The 15673-nt window shown below is 39.6% G+C and overlaps 1 protein-coding gene across 21 annotated transcripts in view; it reads left to right on the forward strand.

Moving 5' to 3' along the window:
- The first annotated feature begins 4706 nt into the window (after positions 1–4706).
- Positions 4707–15673, forward strand: part of SORBS2 (sorbin and SH3 domain containing 2) — a 181787-nt gene continuing 170820 nt past the window's right edge. For 7 of the 21 annotated variants that reach the window (XM_074155270.1, XM_074155271.1, XM_074155273.1 and 4 more), the window contains exon 1: positions 4952–5082. The gene's annotated coding sequence lies outside the window, so the exon portion shown is untranslated. Of the gene's footprint in view, positions 5083–5182; positions 5658–9547; positions 9713–15673 lie in introns of those variants that run through there. The other 14 variants (XM_074155264.1, XM_074155278.1, XM_074155281.1 and 11 more) reach the window with 8 other exon arrangements.

A 15673-nucleotide genomic window follows, 5' to 3' on the forward strand; every position in this document is an offset into this window, starting at 1 on the left:
AGTCCTATTCCAAAGTTCTATAGAGCTTCGACAAAGTGAAAACAAACCATTCAAGCTCCCTTAGGAAAAAAATTCTTCTCTCTGGTTTCTGGAATTCAGGCATTCTCTTGTTGTTTTTTTTTTTTCTCTCTGCTTTTTCTTCCCTAATTTGGGTGAAGGTAATCTGACCAAACCTTCTGTTGAGCTGAGTAGTTTATCTCTATTGTGGCGGTGCCGGATGGGTGTAGATGATGATGATGTTCTCAGTGCCTTATTCCCACCCTCAGGAGTCACTTATCAGGGGGACTTTAATATTAAATGTGGATTCCTGGGGAGCAGTAATTGACATTTTACCAGTTTCCAGCAGCGTTTGAGCATATCGTATGACCATGAAGAAAAGAATACTTCAAGGAAAGGCTACGGTATTTAAAGGCTGTTCTTTTTCTTTTTTTTTTTTCCTTTGTTTTGAGTAATAGGAGTTACAATGAACTGTTTCTCTCTGAACTGGAATTATACTCCTACAATGAGGAATCCCTCTATTGAGGAAATACTGATGTCTTCTGTAATTATACTGGGTGTCCATTAGTCTGAAAGATTATTTTAAATGTGGTTTGTGAAATGCATTGAATTATCTCTTCCAGTGTCTCCACCTAAAACTCTGTCAGTACAGCTTCATCTGTCCAGACAGATTTTGACCATCTCTAAGGTTGGAGATTCCACAGCCTCTCTGGGTGACCTCCTCCAGTGTTCCATCACAGTAACGTTTTGTGATGTTTAAGTGGAATTTCCTGTGTTTCAATGTGTATCTGGTGCTTTATCCTTCTCTCACTGGATACCTCTGAGAAGGCAACGGGAAGGAAGACTGAGATGTCTTTCAACTTCTGTGCTTCGACTGACCAACCATATTCCCTGCAACCGTATACGTAGCCAAGTTAGCCTTGTTATTTCTCAAAACCATCCTTGTTATATTTATGTATTTTAATGGTCAGTTACAAAAGATACCTTTAATCACAGAATGGTAGGGGTTGGAAAGGACCTTTGAAGATCATCTAGTCCAACCCCCCTGCCAAAGCCAATTCACCTAGAGCAGGTTGGACAGAAATGTGTCCAGGTGGGTTTTGAAGATCTCCAGAGAAGGAGACTCCACACCGTCTCTGGGCAGCCTGTTCCACTGCCCTGGCACCCTCAAAGCAAAGAAGGTTTTCCTCATGTTGAGATGGAACTTTCTTAAATATGCTTCAGCATATTAAGAACCAACAGCAGAACAAAAGTCTAGGTGGAATACAAAACGCTATTAAGAAAGTTCCCTTTAAAATTGGAAAACTGTGTTTAGTAAACTGATCTCAAATGGTGTCAGCAAGAATATTAGATACATTTGGTCATGGTAGGGCTGATAGGCAGGTACAATGCAGTCTTTTCTACTGACTTCCAAGATAGAGACTGTAAATTTAACGTTGCGCTTTTTGAGATTACACACTGTATAAAAATAACAGCCAAAACCTAAAAGCAAACAGAAGCCCCAGGAAACCTTAGAGTTGGACCTGGCACACAGTACAATGCGGGTGCTGGTGTTTCGATGTATTTTATTCCTGAAATCTAACTTGCTGGTGAATGTTGTATATCATATTCAATAACTAAGCAGAGAACTAAGATTTAAGATGCATGAAAGCTGAAACAACAATGCAATTTGGCCTTCTGAAAAATGCAGTCCGCTTCGTCTTCCGTTATGCAAACTAACTTTGTTGGATTTCTCACATTATCGCTGACGCAATCACACATACGCCCAGGTTTTCAGACGTGGGTGGTGTTTTCAGGATCAGGAGTAGAGAAGCGGAGGTGCTACCGTGCCAGCGACTACCTGCTGTGAAACCTGGCATGCGTTTGCCTTCGTTCTTGGAACGGCTTCTGCAAAAGCTGTGCCTTCTGAGAATGGCAGGAATGAGCTGCTCAGCCAGGAATGCCGATTTGCCCAGCATTGTGATACACTCCCTAGAAAAGCTGCCTTCGTGTTTAAGGGATGCAGATTAACACCAATAAGAACGTTAAGTATGCCATCTAATACTGGTTACTCGCTTAAATATTTATCATGTGAAAATGTAACATGCTTTGCATAGGCAAAATAAAACAAAAATGCATTTGCATAGTCAAAATAAAACAGAAAAGTGAAAAGAAGCTGGTGTGTCAAAAGGTCTGACATAATTGTGGACCTTTTGGACCCACACAGTTAAATTTCAGCCCTACAAAGTTGCTGAATATTTCTCTCTACATGCTGACTTCCCTCAATTCATGATAAGTTCTCTAAGCATAAAGGATATTTGTCTTAACTCCAACACCCAAATAGCCTGATGCTTCATAAGGCAAAATAGGCACTGTCTGTGTTTGTGTGAATCGGCACTTGAACATAAACAAACACAGATATTAGTGCACTTAATATTTGTATTTCAGTGTTCTGAAATGTGCATAGTCTTTAAAAAATATGGTTTGAATGGTATAACGTCATCGTGTGGTAGTGATTGCTTGAAAGCCTTTAGGATTTATTTCCTTTTATTTCCATGTGCATCTCTCAGCACTGGAAGCTTGCTGAGAGCTGAAGCTTGTTTGTAAATGTACCTTAGAGAGGAGATTAACTTAGAAATAGTAGCTATGGTTGACTAGAAAATGCTTCATAATAAAGTTCTTAAAACCCTGGTGTGATTAGAGGGAAGCTACAACGATCTGTCTTGACTGAGGATAGCATAGAACTTTGCTAAACACCTGCTATGTCAGTATTGTGGTTTATGATATTAAGCCATAGATAAAGGAGTCTGGGCCGTGATTTATGACCGTCACTGGTTAGAGCTACCTGTCGTAAACTATGACCTCAGTAATCCAGTTACATGAGTGGAGATAGGAATCCATGGTCAGGACAGTTTCCAGCCGAGCGAAGGCTCTTCCAGTTCTTTTTGACTCTTGCCAATAAAATTTATTAATGAAAAATCATAAGTAGACATCTTTGTGATGGATAGTACCAGTGTGGCCATATCAGTACCCATAATTTTGGGAATCTTGTTGCCTCGAGCCCATAGCAGGTGGTGTTTTCGTCTCATGAAAGGGGACATGTTGTTGCTTTATAATTTTACACTGGCAACACAGAACTCCTGAGGGCAGTTCCTGTTCAGCAGAACTGAGTTTAGTTACACCCTTCAGGGATTTTCTAGTGATGTTTTATGTGTATTTTTTTCACTTTCAGATTAAGATATTTTAACTCAGATTCAAGACTGGCTAGGTTGAAATAATCACTGAGGGGGTGACTTAACTTTCTGCTGAAAGTTATTCAAAGATCAAAGATTTTTTGCTCATCTTTCCCAAACATATTCTGTTCCCTGAAGCCCAGAAAGGTAGGGTGTGTATAAGAGGAATGCTGTATGTTAATGATGCTTGGCAAAACCATTTGTTGTACTAGAAATTGTGAGAGGAAAAACTTGTGGCATCTTAGTATTCTGACCCTTAACAGCTGCCATACTACCAGGAGAAAAAAAAAGGAAATTCTATTTCTAATTCTCTGTAACTTCTTACAGCTAAAAGTCTGTCTCCTGTTAAGGCTTGGGTCCTACCTCTTGAGAGGAGCAGAGAAGAAAGAGAGAGTTAATTGCTTTAAAGAGAAAAATTAAATTCAGAACTGAAGCATAATGTTAATTTTTAGTTCATTCTGAGTGTACAAGTTCTCCCAAAAATGAGGTGGTGGTTCCTTATACAGCAGGTAAGTGATGAAAAATACAAATCCAAATTTGCTCACTGATTTAAAGTGATAAAATCAATCTGTTTTCGAGATGTTTCAGTCCATGTTGTCATTGCTTTATCAATACATTTAGATTGACTTCTTTCAGATAGTCTTATGTATTCGTACCGTACAGAATGCAATGGCACCCTTTTTTTTTTTTTTTTTACACAACAAAGACTTGATATGCAGTTGTTATACAGATTAATTTGACTATGCAAAGTCACATTAAATATCTCCCCATTTACAGTTGTTCTTGAGCTACGAGTGTTGTGAGGGAGTGAATTTTTTTCTGCATCTTAAATCAATTAATGTATTTAACTGCGTTAATACCTTGGCCAACCCCACTACTCTACTCTAAATTGTACCTCTCATTATATACTATCGAGAAAAAGGGTAAATTCTTGCCCTGGCTGAGGACAGTGATTTTGCACAGATAGGAGCTGGGATGATGTTTGACTTATTGAATGTTTTTTGTCGTCATGCAAATCTGTTTGACCACAACTGTAGCTTTCAGTCTCGTTATGGCATAAGACCTGGCATTTTAGAAAACAAATATAATGGTAAAATGTGGTGGGAGTCACCCAGAATACGATGTTACTTTTACAACTGTTTTTCATAACTCCCATGTGTAGAATATTACCATTATGAATGCTGGGTACCCAGTGAGTGATTCTTGTTGTATTAACAATCCAGGTTTTTTTTAATGGAACTGTAACTGTTTCAAATGTGCCTGTAATGATATTTAAGAGAATCAAATTATCTGTTTGGAAAAAGGCAAACTTATTTCTAAGTATGTTTTAGGTTTGCATCAGCTTTCAGTTATGCCACAGCTTTTTATAGCTTGACTAGTGCTGATGATCTCATTCTCTTAACTTGGTGATAATAATAATGGAATTCCTTGATTAACTTGAATGGCAGCTCATAATTGATATGGTGGTTAAAATTAACAGCAGTGCAAGAAGTTGCCACCCTGAGCTTTGTCTTAGCTTATACAACAAAATAACTAGAATAGGATGAGAATCTGATTTTTTTAAAAAAAATTTAAAAATCATTGGAGATTGTCATGATAAGGCTGTGTACAACTTGTGTGGAAAAAAATCTGCACTCTATTTTTCATAGCACTTAAAAATAAGTGAGACGTATCCAATACAGACAACGTGACCCAAAGTACCACCAGTATTTTGACTTCTCTCTGCAGACCATATATAGTGCAGGCGAGGGAAGCATTACTGCTCTCAAGGATAGCAGAGCTCCCCTGAGAGGGAAAAGACTGGACAAATCTATTTGTAAAAGAAAATTTTAGAATCGGTCCACCGAGAATCTGGATAACTCCTTTAAAGCAGGTAAATGGCTTTAGAGATCTTGGTACTGTCTCTCTGGCTGACTCCTGTTAGCTTAGTTTAAGCTGACCTCGATGGGGAAAGGTTACTGTGCTGTTACCAGTTCTTCAGGTTGACCGCTACTCAAGTCCCTCCTGTCCTGTTTCACCAAACCAAAAGAAACCGGCAGACGAGACTTGTCAAACTGGTAAGATATCTGGTTATGTTGCTGTATTTGCCGCAAGATTTGCGATGCTAAAAATGTAAGTGCGAGAATATAACTTTATAGACAGTTTATTATTACAGAACTAAATTCTTGTTAAAACAGACAAGGCACTTTGAGAGGATTTTGTTATGGCTAAGCTTCTTTTTAAAGCACTTTTCTGCCCTTGAATTTACTTTTGGCCATCAATTCACCATAGGAAGATGCTGTTAAGGAGAGCAGGGACTCTTCAGTTGCTTTTTATAAGTGGCAGAAGGGATCTTAACTGCATGCATCAGATATAGTCTAAGTGTCCTTATAGTAAAATGTAAATCAGCGTGAAATTATGAAAGGTAGATCCAACGGTACCCTTCTACAGTAACTGGAAGACTTACAGGTGAGTGTAAAAGGAGACACTGATTTCTCTTGCTGAAATGGTGCTGAGAGGAATTTTGTGAGAGGTTAATGACAAACATCAATTAACACAATTCTGAAGTGTGTGAAACGGGAAGGCACTAGAACTAGTGCAAGGCTTTTGAAGAAATTCAGTAATGGGTCCTTTTGAGTTTTTAGCACATCAACCCCTGATTTCTCATTGCACGGTTTTCTATGCACTGATCTAGCTACTTACCCAGTTAGGGCTCCTACCTACCACTTAACCAAATGTTAGTGCTAATTCTGGCATCTCCTGTAGGTGGGAGCCCCAGCAGTAGAAGAGGCTGAGTTGTTTTTCTGTTCTCTTCCAAAGTATGCTCTTAGCAAGCCAGTCTTTCAACGGACTATATATAGATTAAGCTGATGGGTCTCAGAAATGTACATATCACTTTGTCTATAGACCTTCAATGGACGCTAAATCATTGACAAAGTGTGAAGTGGTAACTTTTGATCTAAAAAGCTGTGAGTCTGCTCATTCGTTTGGAATGTACAGTATGCGATTGTGTAACTTGCTGAACAGGTGACATCACTGGTGACCAATCACAAAAACTACACTTCTGACTCTGATTTCTATTTGTAGTATTTCAAATATCAAAGATGAGGCTATACTTTTGGCTTGGAGTTTTTATGGGAGTATTATCACCGTAAACTGCCCTAGCGGTTTTGAATACTTCTGATTCTGGCAGCGAAAGGGCTATAAAGTTTTGACACTAAGTTCTGGCTGCAGGAGAATTTCAAGAGGAAAAGGCAGGAAAACCTTTCAAGAAGCAGCTATTCCCTAGAGTGTGAGTGCTTGAGCAGTGTCATCTTTTAGCTCAGCTGCTGTAACGGACGGATGTTCCTCAAGCGTGGAGAGTAATGAATGGATGCTTTTCTTAGAAAGCTAGTGCTCTAAAAGAACATCAGTGTGGAGCAAGCTACAAGAAGTGAAAATAATTTATTCAGTAAGGCTAGCTCTTCACAAGCTTGGAATTTTATTTGACAGGCTTTGGCTTCCTTGAAAATTCCTTATGTTTATCACTAAATGTCATGCTGCTGCTATTTAACCTAAACACTAGAGCTTTCCATTTGTTCAAGGACCACAGTAACAGCTTCAGAGTTCCTTACAAGGAGGGCATACGTTATTGCTCAAACTTTATTCCCTCATTGTAGAATGCCTGCTGGAGTTCTTGAGCCGAGAAACTAGCTCTGAATATTTTCCGTCTCTCACTGGAAGTGTCAGAAGGGCAGCTGGCTGCCATGTTCCTGCAGGTTTCCAACTCGCAGCAGTGTCCTCAAAGTGTATACGTTACCGCTGCGTAAATCTTCACGTTCTCAAAGCAGATGCTTATAGGCAGGCTTGCTCACCGGGGTCCTGCTGGTGGAACCTGGGGCACAATTGTGTTAAGAAAGAGTAGAGATGGAATGGCTATATTTGTGCTCCGTACATTTTGTGCAGGGACTGCTAACTGTTCCTATTCAGGGAATACGGAGCAAAGAGCCCGTGTTAAGAAATGCAGTGATTTCCTTGGCCTTTCTGTGAGTGCATCTGAGACAAAAAGCTTTATCTCTTTCCAACAGAATTTATCCTCCGCTTAATCTAATTGTTTGCTACATGATCATTCACCTGTCCTATGTGATAGGGTATGACTAATCCACAGACAACAAAACATTTTGATGTGGATTTATCCATAGCATTTTACATAGAGTCATTTAGGTTGGAAAAGACCTTCAAGTTCATAGAGTCCAATATGCTTCAAGGTAGCAGTGAAAGGGTCCTGATAACGGTAGTGCGATTGTCCAGAGGATCCTCTGGCAAAATGCTTGCAACTGCCTTAAAGATGCTCAACTCTCTTGTAAACAGGTTTTCAATTACTGCACAAGAGATAAGTGCAAGTTCTCAGCATTTTGAAACTTATCTTTCATCACTATGGAACCCTAGACCAAGTTTTATTTGGAGCCTGGGAACACACGTATTCTCTTGAAAGGTGTTAACTGCCCAGAACCAGACTAACTGCTCTGTTCGGGGTTGTTATCAGTAATTGAATTGTAGCTGCTAATGACAATTAAAGGTTTTTTATCATGAGCTATAAAAGTTCACACCGCTACTTCAGTTGAACAGAGGTCACGCTTATAGTACTCGTGGAACACAAATCCTGACGCCTTATGAAAACATCTGTAATGCATCAGGTCTTGACTTTGAATTCAATACATATATCAGATATGACTGTCAGTGTAACTTGTGTCTCCGCTACCAGCTCTCATTCAAAAAGGTATATAAAATATAAAACTAAATATAAAAAACTGGAGAAGAATCCTGAAAATCATGGCCTCTTTTAAATCACTTAAATTCTTCACATATCACTTTATAGTCAGACCTGTTCACTTACTAACTGTAGCCGCTCCTTTGGAAAATAAATGTCTATGAGGTAGTAAAAGAGTTTGCTGTTTAAAATTTAGCTGTGTGATTACTGAATGTTGTCCTGCCGTATCTTGGAACTTTGAAAAATAATTTTATTATTATTCAGGAGATCAAATAACTAGAACTTAAGGGATTTAATGAAAAGTTTTGGCAAACAAACAAAAAAAAAAACCCAAAGCCAAAAAAGCCCAAACCAAGCCTGTCTGATTATTTAAGAAGGCACCCTTTAAACCTTTGCTGCTTTAATTTTTTATTTCAGTAGGAGGAATTTTTTAAATTAAGGACCTGATGGCAATGCACAGCTTTGGAATGAATTTATTTTTTTTCCCCTCAACTCTCTAACTTCTGTCTTAAATTCTAAATCTGAAAGAGGGAAATGTTCAGCTTTATACAGTGAACATCTACTTCCCACAGGCTCTTGGAAAATGCTTTTCTCACAGGGAAAAAAATCATCACTTTTAAGTTTCTTCTCTGTGAATCATGCTTTTCATATTCTTTTCCTTTAAATAAAAAGAAAATATTTTTCTTTCATTAAAAATAAGAAATTAATTCATCTACATTTACTTAGGGGACTCCATGATTACAGTCAGAACAAAAACCTCAAGTGTACCTCAAGGTATACCTCAAGTACTTGTTAAAAATAAACTCTATTTGTAATTAGCTGTAAGTGAACTTTTAGTGCAGAAGCACTGAAAATAATTGGCTGTGGAATGTGTTTTCATTGCCATCTACAAAAATATACTGAACAATGGATGAAACTGAAATTCTTTTTCTGTGTTTTCTTAAGGCTGACTCACTGCCACTTATTTTCTTAAAGTAAATTTTCTGACAAGAAACAATGTGTAAACAGGTGACTGAGATTTGTCTTTATTCAAAGCCCATGAGTCATTCCACAGGCAATAAAATTTTCGTTCTCCGTGAATTTTTATTTTCATGTTTATATGCATCCTTCATTCTTCATAGCACTAATTATGTGCTATAAATATGTGTAATATTAGAAGTTGGGGGAAAATTCAACTTCCACCGCTTCTTATTCTGACAAAGCCGTGGCCACTCTGCACCAACAAGGCAACAAAACATTTTATTTTTTTTTTTTAAAAACAGAAGGGTGTTTTAGTTCTTCTGAACTGTTATAACTTGTTTTGCATGGTTGTAACTAGAACTTTCACTTTGCAAATAAGTTCTGGATGAACTTGGTGAGAAATAGGGTAAGCTTACAGGCCTTATGTGTCAGCCCTACTGTTCAGTAAATCCACATAGATCGGTTGATCTAGGCTGGTTTGGACCAATTTGATAGAGCGGTGTTTAATAAGTGGGAGGAGCTGAATAAATCTGGGTAGAACACGTGCATCCTGAGTGCTACACTGCTTTCTTTAGAGTGGCTCTGGCTGTGGTCCCCAACCTTTAGGGCTTGCCTGGTATAAGAGTAAAGGATCTGGAAACTCACAGCTGTGGTTCAAGTTCTAAAGCTGCAGTATGGCTGACCTCCTCTGAACTCGGTAATTACTTGTGCCTTTGTAGTGAAAAGGTGGCAGTGTGGCGGGGTACTGTCACGTGCTTTGTTGCTGCCATTAACAGAAGAGTCCGTGTTTGGGTCTGCACCCTGCAGGTTCAAGGTGAGCAGTGGCTGTACAACACCTTTCTCCTTCCCCTTCTGGGATGCTGAGAAGTGATGGAGAAAATTCAGAAGGGTAGATTGAAGAGGGTAGACCCAAGTTAGATATCACAAAGAAATTCTTCACTATAAGGATGGTGAGACACTGGCCCAGGTTGCCCAGAGAAGCTGCGGCTGCCCCAACCCTGGAGGTGTCCAAGGCCAGGTTGGATGGGGCTTTGAGCAACCTGGTCTGGTGGGAGGTGTCCTTGCCCAGGGCAGGGGGTTGGAACTGGATGACCTTTAAGGTCTCTTCCAACTCTAACCGTTCTGTGATTTTATGAAATAAATGGATCCTGGTTTCTGTGCATGGAAAAGGACTTGTACAGGTTAGAGGTGGAGAGTGATTATGTGCTAAGTCTTCCTTCTGTATCCTGAAATTTAGAGTCAGACGCTGGTAGTTTGAGGATTTACATGGTGGAACGGGAACTGGGAGTGCAGCCTACAGTTTATCTGTGTAAATGCAAACTGGCTATGTGAGGAACTGAATTCCGTTTCAGTCTGGACTAGTATACTGAAAATACTATAGTTCTGTCTCCTCACACATTTTCAAACGTCTAAGCTTTTGTTTCATTGAGAAGCTTGAACATTTCTTCAGTTTTGACCCTGGCCAGTGAAAATAAAACTTGGTACTTTTAAAAGCGATAGGGTATTCAGAGTTTCTCTATTTAAAAAAAAAATGCACCACTTTTTTGAGGAGGAGGAGATAAGTCATCGAGCTTTCTGAGAACTCAATAAATAATTAAAAGGGAGGAAAATTCTTGGAATTCTCCTCCAGACTAAGATCTAGTAAGATTTCTCCTCCCTGTTGCATATTTACTCTAGTCATGCTGAATATGAAGTCAGGTTTATTGACTGTACATCAGAGTTTTCAGGTGGGAAGTTAAAATGCCAGATGGGAGCAGTGATGGTTTTAGAGGCAAGCAACTGGGGCTATTGACAAGGAACTTGGCCAGGATGGAGAGATCTGCTGACTAAAAGAGGCAACAGTGGAAGTCAGGTATCTCACCGTGTAGACTGATGGAGGGACCTGAGGTTGGCACTGGTGCAATGTCAGGTCGCAGGGACTACCTGTGGAGGTGGACAGAAAAATGGTGAAAGATGCGAAGTTACTGAAAAATCTCCATCTTTAGAAATCTTGAGCTGTGTTAATGCTAGCTAGCTGCAAAAACAGGCTGAATGCATGTTGAAATTGAGTTCCAGACATTGATAGCTAGTCTGAAAATGATATATGAAGCTATATGTATGTTCTAGATACATTCATACAGCATGTGTTTTCACATCTAGTGAAACCCAAACCCTTATATAGGGTTGGTAAATTGAGTACAGCTAAGTTTAGCCTGACTCTGGTGAATTGTTTACTTAACAGCAGGATTTGCAATTTAAGAAATGTTACAGAAACCTTGTACCTTCATCCTGATTGTCCTCTCATGCTGTAAAATTTGAAGTCAAGCTTTTCTGTTCATTTTTGGCACTGGGACACCTCTTCCTCTCTGTTCCCCAGTGAAAGATAAGCTATTCAGAAAGGATACCAAGATTTTCTTCTTGCGTGTCCTTTTTCGTGACCCCCTGGGAAGAGGCGGTGTAATAACTTCCTCCTTGTTCAGATACATTCAATAGAAAACAGATAACTCGCTGCCCATTTCGTATTTTTATGAGTAAAATTACAGGCCTGTCACAAAACCGGCAGCACGTTCTGTGCCGCTCTCCCATAGCCAGAGCCAGAAAGAATTGTTAACTTGTCCGCCTTTTAAACTTTACCATTGTTACGCTGGAATTAGAGGTAGTTACTCAATAAGCATGAGAGTGCTGTAGCTTCCAATAAGCAACGAAAATGCTCTAGCCAAAGGCGGTCAGTTATAAATTAAAGGGCGCATTTCAGGTTGCTTGTTGCAGTTACTGAGATTTGCACTTAAAAAATGCTTGTGGGTCGATCCACGAGTATCTTTGACTCTCTGCTGGGGAGAACTAAGAGAGGATGTAGCGTTTTCTTTCTGCAGTATCATTTTACAAACTGCTGCTTACTAACTTCCGCAAAAGCGGGCACCGAGGGTTCCGTGGGCTCTGTGAAGCTCCAACAGCGCGATTCCGCCGTGTGCTGGGGCCAGGAGGGAAGGAAAGCAGACAACCGTTATGCACCAGGACTATCAGTCTGCATAATTTTTTTTTCTTCCTGTCTTGCTAGGCTGAAGTCAAAGCTATCTTCGTTATCTGGAGGGCGAAATGTATTTTTAGAAATACAGCACTAAAACATTTGAATAAAGTAGTCATTTTCCCCAGAGCTGCTGCTCTGGCATTGAAACTTTTGTAGTATTACTTGAAGAATTTCAGAGACTGGAAATTCCTGGATGGCTGTCATAAATCCCTGGGCACGCCGCTCCTCGGCATCAAGAGCGCTGGTGTCGGGATTCTCCGCTGTCGGCTCTCAGGATTGTGCTGAACGCGTGCTCAGGCAAAAGCTGGAGCTCATAGCGTTTAAACTGACTGCTGCAGAACTGCCCAGCTCCACTGCAAATTAACTGCTTTTTCTCCAAAACAACTTTCAGTCTGTACATAATCTTTCTGCAGTACCCGAATAGCTGGCTAGAAAACTGACGGAGAAAAAAAAAAAAAAAAAAAACAAACCCAAACATCTTGTTTTGCAACAATTATAATGTATATGCCCAAAATTACATAAAGGGAAGTTCCACTTAATTTCTTAAGTGGAAATTTTAATTTTCTTAAATTTAATTAATTAATAAAGATTAATTTTCTTGAGAAATTTATTAATTTCTTAATTTCTGTTTTACGTAAGGATTTTGTTCGAAAAAGCTAAGCTGTTAAGTAGGGGGGTATATGGGCACTGAGATTTCTTCCATCTCCATAGTTTTGAGGTTAAAATTGAAGCTAATGCTGTTTGGAGTCGAGTTGCCTCGTCCTTGTAAATTCCACTTTCTGGAAAGGCCATAAGTGGATCTCGGGGAGTGGAATTTTCATTTCATGTAATGCACAGCAAACTTCTCAAGGGACATACTAAATAACAATTCTTTTTTTTTTTTTTATTTCAAACACTGAGTATCCTGGTAGCAAATCAGTTCTCTAACAAGATTTATCAGATCTCTGTTTGGGTTTTTCAGCAACAATAATAGAATATGGTGGGGCATCTTTTAAAGGGGTGTTTCCTGAGACTCTGGCAAGCAAATTCCCAAATTTTGGAGGTACTTCAGTTTTTAAAACTACGCAGTCTGTTCTCTGATTTCCAGATATTTTGACGCAGCTGTTTTATATGTTCTATATGCAATTTTTGTTCCAACTGAGGTTTATTGTAACAAAAAACTTAAAATACACGTCCTCTGGAAACTGAAGACTTTCCAAGGGAGTTCGAAACTAAGCTGGAATTTTCTGATGTAGGTGCTTTTTTTTTTTTTTTAGCTCTTCAAATGCAGAAAAGATGATGCTACCAAGTCACCTATTAGGTAGTTAAACAGTAGTCTCTATTGAAGTTGTTTTTCAGCGTGGCAGAGATCTAGTGTCACGCTGTCTAATGCCTTACAATTTACCTATTTTAAAAAAGACATCTGCTGTGCTGTGTTGTTGAACGTTGCCAAGTTTGATTGCTGGCCAAGGCCTGTTCGTCCTTTAGTCACTGACGGTTTCGTGACTGTGCTCCAGAGATGTGACAGATAATCAGCTGCCTCACGCAGCTGGTAAAAGGTAACCCTGACCTTTCCTACAAATAATTAGTGTCAATTATACTCCCCACCTACATCCTCTTCTCTGCTGTGGGGGGAAAAAAAAAAAAAAACCACAACATCACGCTTTTCCTTATTTTGTTCTGGTGACAGAAGTAAAAGTAGCAGCCCAGTGCCAGAATTTTCTGCATAATTCCAGAGTATTGAATTATATCAGCTGGGAAGCTACTGGAGATTTTATTTTTTTAGGTATTCTACCTCTTGCATGAATGTTAGGGTACTGATTTCTAAAAGGCAAAGGTACTTGAAAGGAATTCCAGATGAGGACTTTCCCTGTTGATTATTGACGCAACATTCGAAAATTACTATTACACCCAACCAAGTATTTGAAAAATAGTATATTGAACTTATTTCACTTCATAGACACGAACTGGGTAGCTCTGAAGATCCTAAGAGGGCTGTTAACACCCTTCTGAAGCTTCACGCTAATCTTTTCCTGGTAAGCAAGAAAATCTCTGCGATCCTATTCTTGAAAAAGTCAGCTGCGAAGGGTAGAAGTCTGGCACTTGTGATTCTAAACTCCTTTGGCCGTGTTCCTTGCCATGTGTGAGGATGAAACTGGATGCATACAGCTGTACCAAGGGGCTAAATAACCTGAAATTAGATTTTTGCCTCCCACATAACTTTTATGCAACTGACAATTCTGAAGTTGTACTTAGCATCAGATGTGGCCTGATGTAGTATAGAAATCTACACTTCATAATGTCTTTTTTTTTCTGCCTTTGACGCAAAAGCCATTTATTGAGTCTGGACAGCACATAAATCAGAAGCTGATGTTGCTGTTTCATTTCTCAGAAATAGTGATAAATGGGAGAATTGTATACAGGGGTTTAGTTTTTCCGGGGGTGGCGGGGTGGTGTTCAACTGGATATTAAAGCAGTTGGGCTCCTATGCCTGTCACTTACTATTTACTGTGAAAGAGACCGATTAAGGCCTTTATCCAGCAGAATTATAGTTCCATCTTCTCTGTACCAAGCATTTTTCCAATGCTAAATATTATTTCTAGAACTGATATTGTCTTCTTTTATCTTCCCTAAGCTCAATAAGTATAAATTATCTCTCCCTTGCCTGTATTTTTTTTTATGGAAAGGCCAATTATATCCACTCTCTCAGCTGCACGGACAGGGAAGTTATAAAAAGGTAAGCGTTGCAAACCAGCTGGATCATCTGATTCAGCTTAGTGCAATGTGTGCTGCTGCTTATCTACTGTATCCTGCCTTTCCCTGGGGTCACACAGGTCAGTTATTCTGACCAAGGAGGGAGATAACGTTAGAAACCACCTTTGACAGCGAGTGCACAAGGCATAACTGCGTCAACTGATGATGAACTGTACTGTTCATCTTGGTTTTAGCCTGTTAAAGCATTGGGAGACAGGCTGTCAAGTACCAGGGGTGTTTTGCTGTGCTGTTTTTATTCTTTCATTCTTATTTTGTTAGTAGGGCAATTTCTTTGGATCTTGATTCCTTAACAAATGATACTTCCTGTGATAAAACTGTAAGTCCATCAGTCCAAACCTCAGATCATCAGTTGGTAGGCAGTATCTGCTTTTAATCTGTGCGTGGTGCTGTCCTTTAAAATCCTCACCCTGGTTTTTTTCCCTGCTTTGAATTGTATGAGTTGCTATGGAAACAACATCAGTGTTATGAGCTTCTAAATCTTGAATACATTTGAGTCCTCTTGTTTTCTTTCCTCTTGTGTGTGAATACAGTTGTTCTTTTCCTCCCACGCTACATCTGCAGCTTGTTTCAGAAAGTGATGCTGTGCAAACTCTTCACTGCTACCTCCTTAAAGCTAAATGCTAAGAGACTGGAGCATCTGAACATTCTCATACTGGAGATTCTGGTATCGTCTTTCATGTTCTGCTGATATTTGGAGAAATCAAAGATCTAAGTTTTTGTGCCAGAGAGGAATACCAATATTAATTGAAAAGCAAAAACTTGGGCAATTGTTTTTGGTGTACCCCAGAATGGTTGAGATTGGCAGAGGCCTGGAGACTGTCTGGTCCAACGCCCCCTGCTCAAGCAGGACCACCTAGAGCCAAATGTCCAGGATGATGTCCGGAAGGCTTCTGGATATCTCCTATGACAAAGATGTCAATGCCTCTCGTGTGCAGGGAAGCCCAGAACTGTACACAGTCCTGCAGCACCTCAGGTGTGGCATCACCAGTGCTGTGTAGAGCGGAAGGATCACGT

This window comes from Numenius arquata, chromosome 10, assembly GCF_964106895.1.
Source record: "Numenius arquata chromosome 10, bNumArq3.hap1.1, whole genome shotgun sequence".
NCBI classification, from domain to species: Eukaryota; Metazoa; Chordata; class Aves; order Charadriiformes; family Scolopacidae; genus Numenius; species Numenius arquata.